At 39.3% G+C, this 10,884-nt stretch overlaps 1 pseudogene across 1 annotated transcript; it reads right to left on the bottom strand.

Moving 5' to 3' along the window:
* Window positions 1–8,478: 8,478 nt before the first annotated feature.
* On the bottom strand, window positions 8,479–9,796 carry LOC309796681 (protein SET-like; annotated as a pseudogene). The gene has a single exon. The product of its transcript is annotated as a protein SET-like (transcript).
* Between the last annotated feature and the right edge of the window lie 1,088 nt (window positions 9,797–10,884).

The raw sequence follows: 10,884 nt of genomic DNA on the forward strand, positions 1-10,884 counted from the left end.
TGTATCATCTTTATTTTCTTTCATCAGTGTCTTATAGTTTTCTGCATACAGGGTTTTTTTCTCCTTAGGTAGGTTTATTCCCAGGTATATTATTCTTCTTGTTGCAGTGGTAAGCTGGAGTGTTTCTTTAAATTATCTTTCAGATTTTTCATCAGTAGTATATAGGAATGCAAGAGATTTCTGTGCATTAATTTGGTATCTTGCTACTTTACCAAATTCATTGATTAGCTTTAGTAATTTTCTGGTAGCATCTTTAGGATCCTCTATATATAGTATCATTTCGTCTGTAAACAGTGACAGTTTTACTTTTTCTTTTATAATGCAGATTCCTTTTATTTCTTTTTCTTCTCTGATATCTGTGACTAAAACTTCCAAAACTGTTGAATAATAGTGGTGAGTTGGGTAACCTTGTCTTGTTCCTGATCTTAGTGGAAATATTTTCAATTTTTCACCATTGGGAATGATGTTGGCCATGGGTTTGTCATATATGGCCTTTATTATGTTGAGGTAAGTTCCCTCTCTGCCTACTTGCTGGAGGGTCTTTATCATAAAAGGGTGTTGAATTTTGTCAAAAGCTTTTTCTGCATCTATTGAGATGATCATAAGTTTTTTTATCTTTCAATTAGTTAATTAGGAGTATCACATTGATTTGTGTATATTGAAGAATCCTTGCACTGCTGGGATAAACGCCACTTGATGTATGGTCCCTTTAATGTGCCATTGGATTCTGTTTGCTATTATTTTATTGAGGATTTTTGCATCTATGATCATCAGTGATATTGGCCTGCAGTTTCCTTTTTTTATGACATCTTTGTCTGGTTTTGTTATCAGGGTGATGGTGGCCTCAAAGAGTTTGGGAGTGTTCTTCCCTTTGTCATATTTTGGAAGAGTTTGAGAAGGATAGGTGTTGGCTCTTCTCTAAATGTTTGATAGAATTCACCTGTGAAGCCACCTGGTTCAGGACTTTTGTTTGTTGGAAGATTTTTAATCACAGTTTCAATTTCAGTGCTTGTGATTGGTCTGTTTATATTTTCTATTTCTTCCTGGTTCTGTCTCAGGACGTTGTGTTTTTCTAAGAGTTTGTCCATTTCTTCCAGGTTGTCCATTTTATTGGCATATATTTGCTTGTAGTGATCTCTCATGATGCTTTGCATTTCTGTAGTGTCTATTGTTACTTTCATTTCTAATTCTGTTTATTTGAGTCTTCTCCCTTTTTTTCTTGATGAGTCTGGCTAATGGTTTATCAATATTGTTTATCTTCTCAAAGAACCTGCTTTTAGTTTTATTGACCTTTGCTATTGTTCCTTCATTTCTTTTTCATTTATTTCTGTTTTGATCTTTATGATTTTCTTCCTTCTGCTTACTTTGTTTTATTTGTTTGTTTGTTTTTGTTGTTCTTCCTTCTCTAATTGCCTTAGGTGTAAGATTAGGTTGCTTATTTGTGATGTTTCTTTTTTGTTGAGGTAGGACTATATTCCTAAAAACTCCTCTTAGGATTGCTTTTGCTGCATCCCATAGCTTTTGGGTCGCCATGATTTCATTGTCTTTTGTCTCTAGTTATTTGTTGATTTCCTCTTTGATTTCTTCATTGCTCTCTTGGTTATTTAGTAGTTTATTGTTTTGCCTCCATGTGTTTGTATTTTTCACAGTGTTTTTCCTGTAATTTGTATCTAGTCTCAAAGCACTGTGGTCAGAAAAGATACTTGATATTATTTCAATTTTTAAAAATTTACCAAGGCTTGATTTGTGACCCAAGATATGATCTATCCTGGAGAATGTTCCATGAGCACTTGAGAAGAAAGTGTATTATGTTGTATTTGGATGGAAGGTCCTTTAAATATCATTTAGGTCCATCTTGCTTAATGTTCATTTAAAGCTTGTTTTTCCTTATTTGTTTTCATTTTGTATGATCTGTCCTTTGGTGAAACTGGGGTTTTAATGTCCCCTACTATTATTGTGTTACTGTCAATTTTCCCTTTTATGGCAGTTAACATTTGCCTTATTTATTTTGGTGTTCCTATGTTGGGGGCATAAATATTTACAATTGTTCTGTCTTCTTCTTGGATTGATTCCTTGATCATTATGTAGTGTTCTTCTTAGTTTCTTGTAATAGTCTTTATTTTAAAGTCTACTTTTTCTGATATGACTATTGCTACTCCTGCTTTGTTTAGATTTCCATTTACATGGAATATCTTTTTCCATTCCCTCACTTTCAGTTTGTATGTGTCCCTAGGTCTGAAGTGGGTCTCTTGTAGATAGCATATATATGAGTCTTGTTTTTGTATCCATTCAACCAGTCTATGTCTTTTGGTTGGAGCATTTAATCCATTTACATTTAAATTTATTATTGGTATGCATGTTCCTATTACCATTTTCATAATTGTTTTGGGTTTATTGTTGTAGTTCTTCCCCTTCTCTTGTGTTTCCTGCCTAGAGAAGTTCCTTTAGCATTTTTTATAAAGCTGGTTTGGTGGTGCTGAATTCTCTTAGTTTTTGCTTGTCTATCAAGGTTTTAATTTCTCTGTAGAATCTGAATGAGATCCTTGCTGGTTAGAGTCATCTTGGTTGCAGGTTTTTCCCTTTCATCACTTTAAATATGTCCTGTCACTCCCTTCTGGCTTGCAGAGTTTCTGCTGAACGATCAGCTGTTAACCTTATGGGGATACCCTTGTATGTTATTTGTTGCTTTTCTCTTGCTGCTTCTAATATTTTTCTTTGTATTTAATTTTTGATAGTTTGATTAATATGTATCTTGCATTTTTCTCCTTGGATTTATCCTGTATGGGGCTCTCTGTGTTTCCTGGACTGGATTGACTATTTCCTTCCCATATTAGTGAAGTTTTCAACTATAATCTCTTCAAGTATTTTCTCAGTCCCTTTCTTTTTCTCTTCTTCTTCTGGAACCCCTATAATTCGAATATTGTTGCATTTAATGTTATCCCAGAAGTCTCTGAGACTGTTCTCAATTCTTTTCATCCTTTTTTCTTTATTCTGCTCTGTGATAGTCATTTCCACTGTTTTATCTTCCAGGTCACTTATCCATTCTTCTGCCTCAGTTATTCTGCTATTGATTCCTTCTGGAGAATTTTAAATTTCATTTATTTTTTGATCATCATTGTTTATTTGCTCTTTAGTTCTTCTAGGGTCTTTGTAAATGTTTCTTGTATTTTCTCCATTCTATTTCCAAGATTTTGTATCTTCTTTAATATCATTCTTCTGAATTAGTTTTCAGGTAGACTGCCTATTTCCTCTTCATTTGTTTGTTCTGGTGGGTTTTTACCTTACTCCTTCATCTGCTGTGTATTTCTCTGTCTTCTCATTTTGCTTAACTTACTGTGTTTCGCATCTCCTTTTCACAAGCTGCAGGTTCATAGTTCCCATTGTTTTAGGTGTCTGCACCCAGTGGGTAATGTTGTTTCAGTGGGTTGTGTAGGCTTCCTGGTAGAGTTGACTGGTTCCTGTGTTCTGGTGGATTAGGCTGGATCTTGTCTTTCTGGTGGGCAGTAACATATCTGGTGGTGGGTTTTGAGGTGTCTGTGAACATTATGATTTTAGTTAGCCTATCTGCTATTGAGTGGATTTGTGTTCCTGTCTTTCTAGTTGTTTTGCATGGGGTGTCCAACACTGGAGCTTGCTGGTTTTTGAGTGGACTGGGTCTTAGCTTTGAGATGGATATCTCTGGGAGAACTCTGGTCGATTGATATTACAAGGTGCCGTAAGGTCTCTGGTGCATCAATACCCTGATCTCAGCTCTCCCCCCTTAGAAGCTCAGGCCTGAGAACTACTGGGAGCACCAAGACCCTGTCATCCACATGGCTCAGAAGAAGAGTGAGAAAAGAAAAAAAAGTGAAATAAAATAAAGTTATAAAATAAAATTTAAAAATTATTAAAATAGACAAATTAAAAAAATAATTAAAAAAATAAAAGAAGAGAGCAATTAAACCAATAAAGAAATCCACCAATGATAACAATCACTAAAAACTATACTACAAAAAAGAGGACAGACAGAGTCCTAGGACAAATGGTGAAAGCAAACCTATACAGACAAAAGCACACAAAGAAGCATACAGATACACACTCACAAAAAATAGGAAAAGGAAAATATATATATATATATATATATATATATATATATATATATATATATATATATATATATATATATGGAAGAGAGCAACCAAACCAGTAAACAAATCTACCAATGATTATCACCTCTAAATACTAAGCTACAATAAACATAAAACTAGAAAAAAATAGACACAGAAAGCAAACCCCAAGTCTACAGTTGCTCCCAATGTCCACTGCCTCAGTTTTGGGATGGTTTGTTATATATTCAGGTATTCCAGAGATTCAGGGTAAATGGATTTGATTGTGGAGATTTAATCTGCTGCTCCTGAGGCTGCACAGAGAGATTTCCCTTTCTCTTTTTTGTTCGCACAGCTCCTGGGGTTCAGCTTTGGTTTTGGCCCCACCTCTACATCTAGGTTGTCCTCAGGCATCTGATCCTGCCCAGGAAGGTAGGGGTTAAAGGAATGGCTGATTTGGTGGCTCTGGCTCACTCAGGCTGGGGGGAGGGAGGGGTGCAGAATGCTGGGTGAGCCTGTGGCAGCAGAGGCCGGCGTGACATTGCAACAGCCTGACGCACGCTGTTTGTTCTCCTGGAAAAGTTGTCCTTGGATCATGGGACCCTGGCAGTGGCGGGCTGCACAGGCTCCCGGGGGTGTGGATAGTGACCTGTGCTTTTACACAGGATTCTTGGTGGCTGCAGCAGCAGTCTTAGCATTCCATGCCCGTCTCTGGTGCCTATGCTAATAGCTGCTGCTCGTGCCTGTCTCTGGAGCTCATTTAGGTGTTGTTCTGAATCCTCTCTCCTTGCACACCCTAAAACAATGGTCTCTTGACTCTTAGGCAGGTCCAGACATTTTCCCAGACTCCCTCCCTGCTGGTTGTGGAGGACTAGCCCCCTTCAGACTGTGTTCATGCAACCAACCACAGTCCTCTCCCTGGGATCTGACCTCCGAAGTCTGAGCCTCAGTTCCCAGCCCCCACTTGCCCTGGTGGATGAGCAGACAAGGCTCTCGGCTGGTGAGTGCTGGTCAGCACTGATCCTCTGTGCAGGAAACTCTCCCCTTTGCCATCTGCACCCCTGTTGCTGCACTCTCCCCAGTGGCTCCAAACTTTCCCTCCCATCCCCACTCCGTCTCCACCACTGAAGGGGCTTCCTAGTGTGTGGAAACATTTCCTCCTTCACAGTTTCCCCCCAGAAGTGCAGGTCCCACTCCTATTATTTTCTTTGTTTTTCCTTTTTTTCTTTTGCCCTACCCAGGTACATAGGGAGTTTCTTGCCTTTTTGGAAGTCTGAAGTCTTCTGTCATCATTCAGTAAGTGTTCTGTAGGAGTTGTTCCACATGTAGATGTAGTTTTTGTCTTTTTGTATGCCTTGTAATTATCTCTTGATAGCTTGACATGATGCACTGGGTAAAACGAACTGCTATAGATAGACCTTAGTAATGTATTGGTTTGTAGGGGGGAGATGAAGTGTTCTGTAGTTTTATGCTTATGTCTCAGTCATTCAGTGAGCCTATGCCTCCATACTGTAAGTCTTACAAGAGTTTCTCACATTTTTTTCTCCTCAGTTAGGTGGGACATTAACATGGCTACAGTGGGGCCAATTTGGGTATTTCCCTTCTTCCATATGCAAGGTTAGAGCTGGCTGAAGTTGTGCATATCCTTTCATTCAGTTCAGTTAGGCTCTGATAATATGCCAATAGGTTAGTCTCTGATTAAGAAGATTCCTCTGAGGTGAAGGATTGTTAAGAATTACAGAATTTCCTGGTATATCTTTAAAATACTTTCCCCCTCCTTTTCTGGTAGTATGAGGGCATTGTTCAGTGACATTTACTTTGAGACTCTGGTAGAGCTCTAGGGGAAAAATTGCACAATATTGAACAGCCCCACTTATGAGTGAGTCACCCTGTAAGCAGTGACTCCTTGTATTTGTCTCTTTGTCTCTTCAATCTTGAGGGCAGTGGTTTGCACTTTGTCCTTCCCTCTCTTATGGAATATTGTTAAAGACTGTTCAGCTTTTTACTTGTTGTTAGGACAGAGTGGTGACTTCCAAACTCCTTGCATGCAGGATCAGAAACTATAAGTTCTGGGTTGCCATTACTCTGTCTATTTTGTCATATGCTTTGTTGTCATATCCAGAAAATCTTGCCAAATTCAATGTCATAAAGATTTTTCCCTATGTTTTCTTCTGAGATATTTATAGATTTAGGTCCTACATTTAGGACGTGGATCCACTATTGAAAGTGGGCTATTGGAGTCTCATCCAATTATTTTGTTGTTTATTACTGCCTTGACTTCTGTCAATATTTGATTTATAAATTTAGGTGCTTTGATGTTGGGTGCATATATATTATAATTATTATATCTTTCAGGTGATTTGACCCTTTTATCATTGTATAATAGTCTTTGTTTCCCGAGACAGTTTTTGACTTAAACTCTGTTTTATCTATATCTCCATCTCTACTGTCTTTTGTTCTCCATTTGTGTGGAATACCTTTTCCATCCCTTTATTTTCAGCCTCTGTGTTCCTAAATCTAAACTGAGTCTCTTGTAGACAACACACTATTGAATCTTGCATTTTGATTTTTGTGGTATTTTTACTTATTTGATTTCCTTCTTCAGAGATTTGTAGTTTCCCTCACATAGATCTGGTATATGATTTGTTAGATTTATACCTAGGTACTTCAATTTTTAGGGGAGTTAATGTAATTTTTTTTGTTTTAATTTCAAATTCCACTTGTTCATTGCTGGTATATGGGAAAGTAATTCACTTTTGTATATTAACGGTGTGTCCTGCAACCTTGATATAATCACTTATTATTGTTATCGGTTTGTTTTTTAGATGTTGGTGGTAGGAGTTTTTATTAATTAATTAATTTATTTTTGCTGTGTTGGGTCTTCATTTCTGTGCGAGGGCTTTCTCTAGTTGCGGCGAGCGGGGGCCACTCTTCATCGCGGTGCATGGGCCTCTCACTATCGCGTCCTCTCTTGTTGCGGAGCATGGGCTCCAGACACGCAGGCTCAGTAGCTGTGGCTCACGGGCCTAGTTGCTCCGCAGCATGTGAGATCTTCCCAGACCAGGGCTCGAACCCGTGTCCCCTGCATTGGCAGGCGACTCTCAACCACTGCGCCACCAGGGAAGCCCCTAATCACTTATTATTTCCAGTGCTTTTTAAAAAAAAAAATTCTGAAGATTTTCTAGATAGAAAATTATGTCATCTACTAACAAAGCCAGATTTATTTTTACAACTTTATTGGAGTATAATTGCTTCACAATGGTGTATTAGTTTCTGCTTTATAACAAAGTGAATCAGTTATACATATACATCTGTTCCCATATCCCTTCCCTCTTGCATCTCCCTCCCTACCACCCTCCCTATCCCACCAATCCAGGTGGTCACAAAGCACTGAGCTGATCTCCCTGTGCTATGCGGCTGCATCCCACTAGCTCGCTACCTTATGTTTGGTAGTGTATATATGTCCATGCCTAACTCTCACTTTGTCACAGCTTAGCTTTCCCCCTCCCTATATCCACAAGTCCATTCTCAAGTAGGTCTGTGTCTTTATTCCTGTTTTACCACTAGGTTCTTCATGACGTTTGTTTTTTCTTAAATTCCATATATATGTGTTAGCATACATTATTTGTCTTTCTCTTTCTGAATTACTTCACTCTGTATGACAGACTCTAGGTCTATCCACCTCACTACAAATAGCTCAATTTCATTTCTTTTTATGGCTGAGTAATATTCCACTGTATATATGTGTCACACCTTCTTTAGCCATTCATCCGATGCTGGACACTTAGGTTTTTTCCATCTCTGGGCTATTGTAAATAGAGCTGCAATGAACATTTTGGTACATGACTCTTTTTGAATAATGGTTTTCTCAGGGTATATGCCCAGGAGTGGGATTGCTGGGTCATATGATAGGTCTATTTGTAGTTTATTAAGGAACCTCCATACTGTTCTCCATAGTGGCTGTATCAATTTACACTCCCACCAACAGTGTAAGAGTGTTCCCTTTTCTCCACACCCTCTCCAGCATTTATTGTTTCTAGATTTTTTTTCCTTTGTGTACACATTTAGTTGTATTGTAACAAAGCAACTTGTACACTTTTAACGTTTAAAACTGAGCATCATCTTTCCTTTCCAGTGAAACAAAAAGAAAAATTTAAAAATAAACAGGAACAAAATTACAATAGAGAATGTCGATTGCAAATAAGACCCTACAGGTTCTGCTGATTCTCCCATCGAGTGGCAGGGCTCAAGTCATCATTAGGAGAGAATTTTATTTTAAAACTGTCATCTTAAACTGCAAGGATATCTGTTAAACATCACAATTAAACATGCCAAAGGAGAAGGCATGTTGTCAAAATGCCCACTTAACCCACCCAAACATTTCAAACCCACCCTTTGCTGACCTTCTATAACTCCATTTTTTAAAGTTTTTTTTTTCTTTTTTTAAACAAGAGAAAGTAGACAGATACATGTTGGTAAATGCTAACTGTCCATATTCACATAGAGACACAGTGTAATCTCTGAGCCCAATATACAGAGAAAGGAGGAAAAAAGCTAGAATTCTATGCACTACTACACAGGGGCCTAGCACCCTCCAGCTTCCAGCAGAGCTAAGGGAGCAGGTTTTTCTTTTTTCCCACGGAGCATGGTGGTGTTGATTCCATAAAGTTTTTGTTGAGACAGGAAGGGATAAAAATGAATTTGGAACAGAAACGGGTAGAGATTCTTTTCCCACTGAATTCTGCTCAAGGTATTTCCCCCCAAAATAAGTTGTGAGCCATGGTATAAAGGAGAAAAGAGACCTCAAAAACAGGGCCACTGAGCACAAGACGAGAAGGAGAAAAAAAAAAAAAGACTACAACTTGCTCCCAGGGACTGGAGAAAATTTTAAAAGGAAGGTTGGAATCCATCAGTGTTCCATTAGTCATCTTCTCCTTCATCTTCCTTCATCCTCATCCCCTTCTTCATCAATATCTTCCAATCCTTCTTCCTCTTCATCATCATCATCATCTTCTTCTCCCTCCCCTTCCTCATCATCCATGTCTGGAACCAAGTAGTACTGTAATGGATTTGGCCAAATATCATCTGTGATGACCTCTCCTAACTCATTTGCACCTGCATCAGAATGATCAGTAAACTAGGTGAAGAAGCTTTCTGGTTCCTCATGCTGTCTCTTCCTGCTGGCTTTATTCTGAGTTTGACTTGAACATTTTGTCAAATCCTTTCCAGATTTCCATTTGATTTCAGTGGACTTTGAAGATGGATCACCACTCTCATTCAGATGAAATTCTTTGGAGAGAACTTTATTTTCAAAGTAAGGGTTTTCATCAAAATAAAAATCTATTCTGTAACCTGATTTAATATCTTCAAATTTTGTCACTTCGACTCTTGTCAAATAATGCAGCGCCTCTTCATCCTCCTCCCCAAGCAGTGCAGACACTTGTGGATGGTTAACAAATGTTGTTACCCCAAAATTTGGGATTTTGGCGATCAATTCCGACCTCTTCTGAAAAAATGGTTGGCGGAGTTTGTTATATTTCTCTTCTACTTTCAAAATCTCCTCACTGGCTTGTTCATTAAGTCTGTCTATTTCATTTGTACTTCATCAATATGTTCAATTGCTTCTTGCTGTTCTTTTTCTGAGGTCTCGTTGGCCCCGTCGTGGTTAGAGCTGAGCTCTTTTTACTGACTTTGGCTGCCGGCGCCGACATGGTGCTGCTCCGCGGTTGGGAGAGAGCGGGGAGGGGGAGAGAATGGAAGGCAAAGTGGGTGGGCAGCAGCTTCCCCTCATGCCACGTGCGCGGGCACTCACTCGGTCCGGCCACATCCTCCCGGCACTCGCTCGCTCGCTTTCCCTCTCCCTGGCTCGCGTGTGCTGCCCTCGTGGCCTGACGACGAGGGAGGGGCTGGGGCTGGGTGCCGGGACCTGGCCCGGGCTCCTGCTTATGGAGGGGAGGTGGCGGCGGGCAGGCAGGCAGCTCTGATCCCTCATGCTCCGTGCTCCAGCTCGCTGCTCGATCTCTCCAAGCCGCCTCCTCCTCCACCTCCTCCTCGTGGTGAGGGGGCTGTATCTAGATTTTTTGTAGATGGCCATTCTGACAAGTGTGAGATGATATCTCATTGTAGATTTGATTTGCATTTCCCTAATGATTAATGATGTTGAGCATTCTTTCATGTGTTTGTTGGCAGTCTGTATATCTTCTGTGGATAAATGTCTATTTAGGTATTCTGCCCACTTTTGGATTGGGTTGTTTGTTTTTTTGCTATTGAGCTGCATGAGCTGCTTATAAATTTTGGACATTAACCCTTTGTCAGTTGCTTCATTTGCAAATATATTCTCCCATTCTGAGGGTTGTCTTTTGGTCTTGTTTATGGTATCCTTTGCTGTGCAAAAGCTTTGAAGTTTCATTAGGTCCCATTTCTTTACTTTTGTTTTTACTTCCATTTCTCTAAGAGGTGGGTCAAAAAGGATCTTTCTGTGATTTATGTAATAGAGTGTTCTACCTATTTTTTCCTCTAAGAGTTTGATAGTTTCTGGCCTTACATTTAGGTTTGAATACATTTTGAGCTTATTTTTGTGTATGGTGTTAGGGAGTGATCTAATCTCATACTTTTACATGTCCCTGTCCAGTTTTCCCAGCACCACTTATTGAAGAGACTGTCCTTTCTCCACAGTACATTCCTGCCTCATTTATCAAAGATAAGGTGACCATATGCGCGTGGGTTTATCTCTGGGCTTTCTATCCTACTCCATTGATCTATCTTTCTGTTTTTCTGCAAGTACCATATTGTCTTGATT

This window comes from Mesoplodon mirus, assembly GCF_964341445.2.
Source record: "Mesoplodon mirus genome assembly, chromosome: X".
Classification (NCBI taxonomy): domain Eukaryota; kingdom Metazoa; phylum Chordata; class Mammalia; order Artiodactyla; family Ziphiidae; genus Mesoplodon; species Mesoplodon mirus.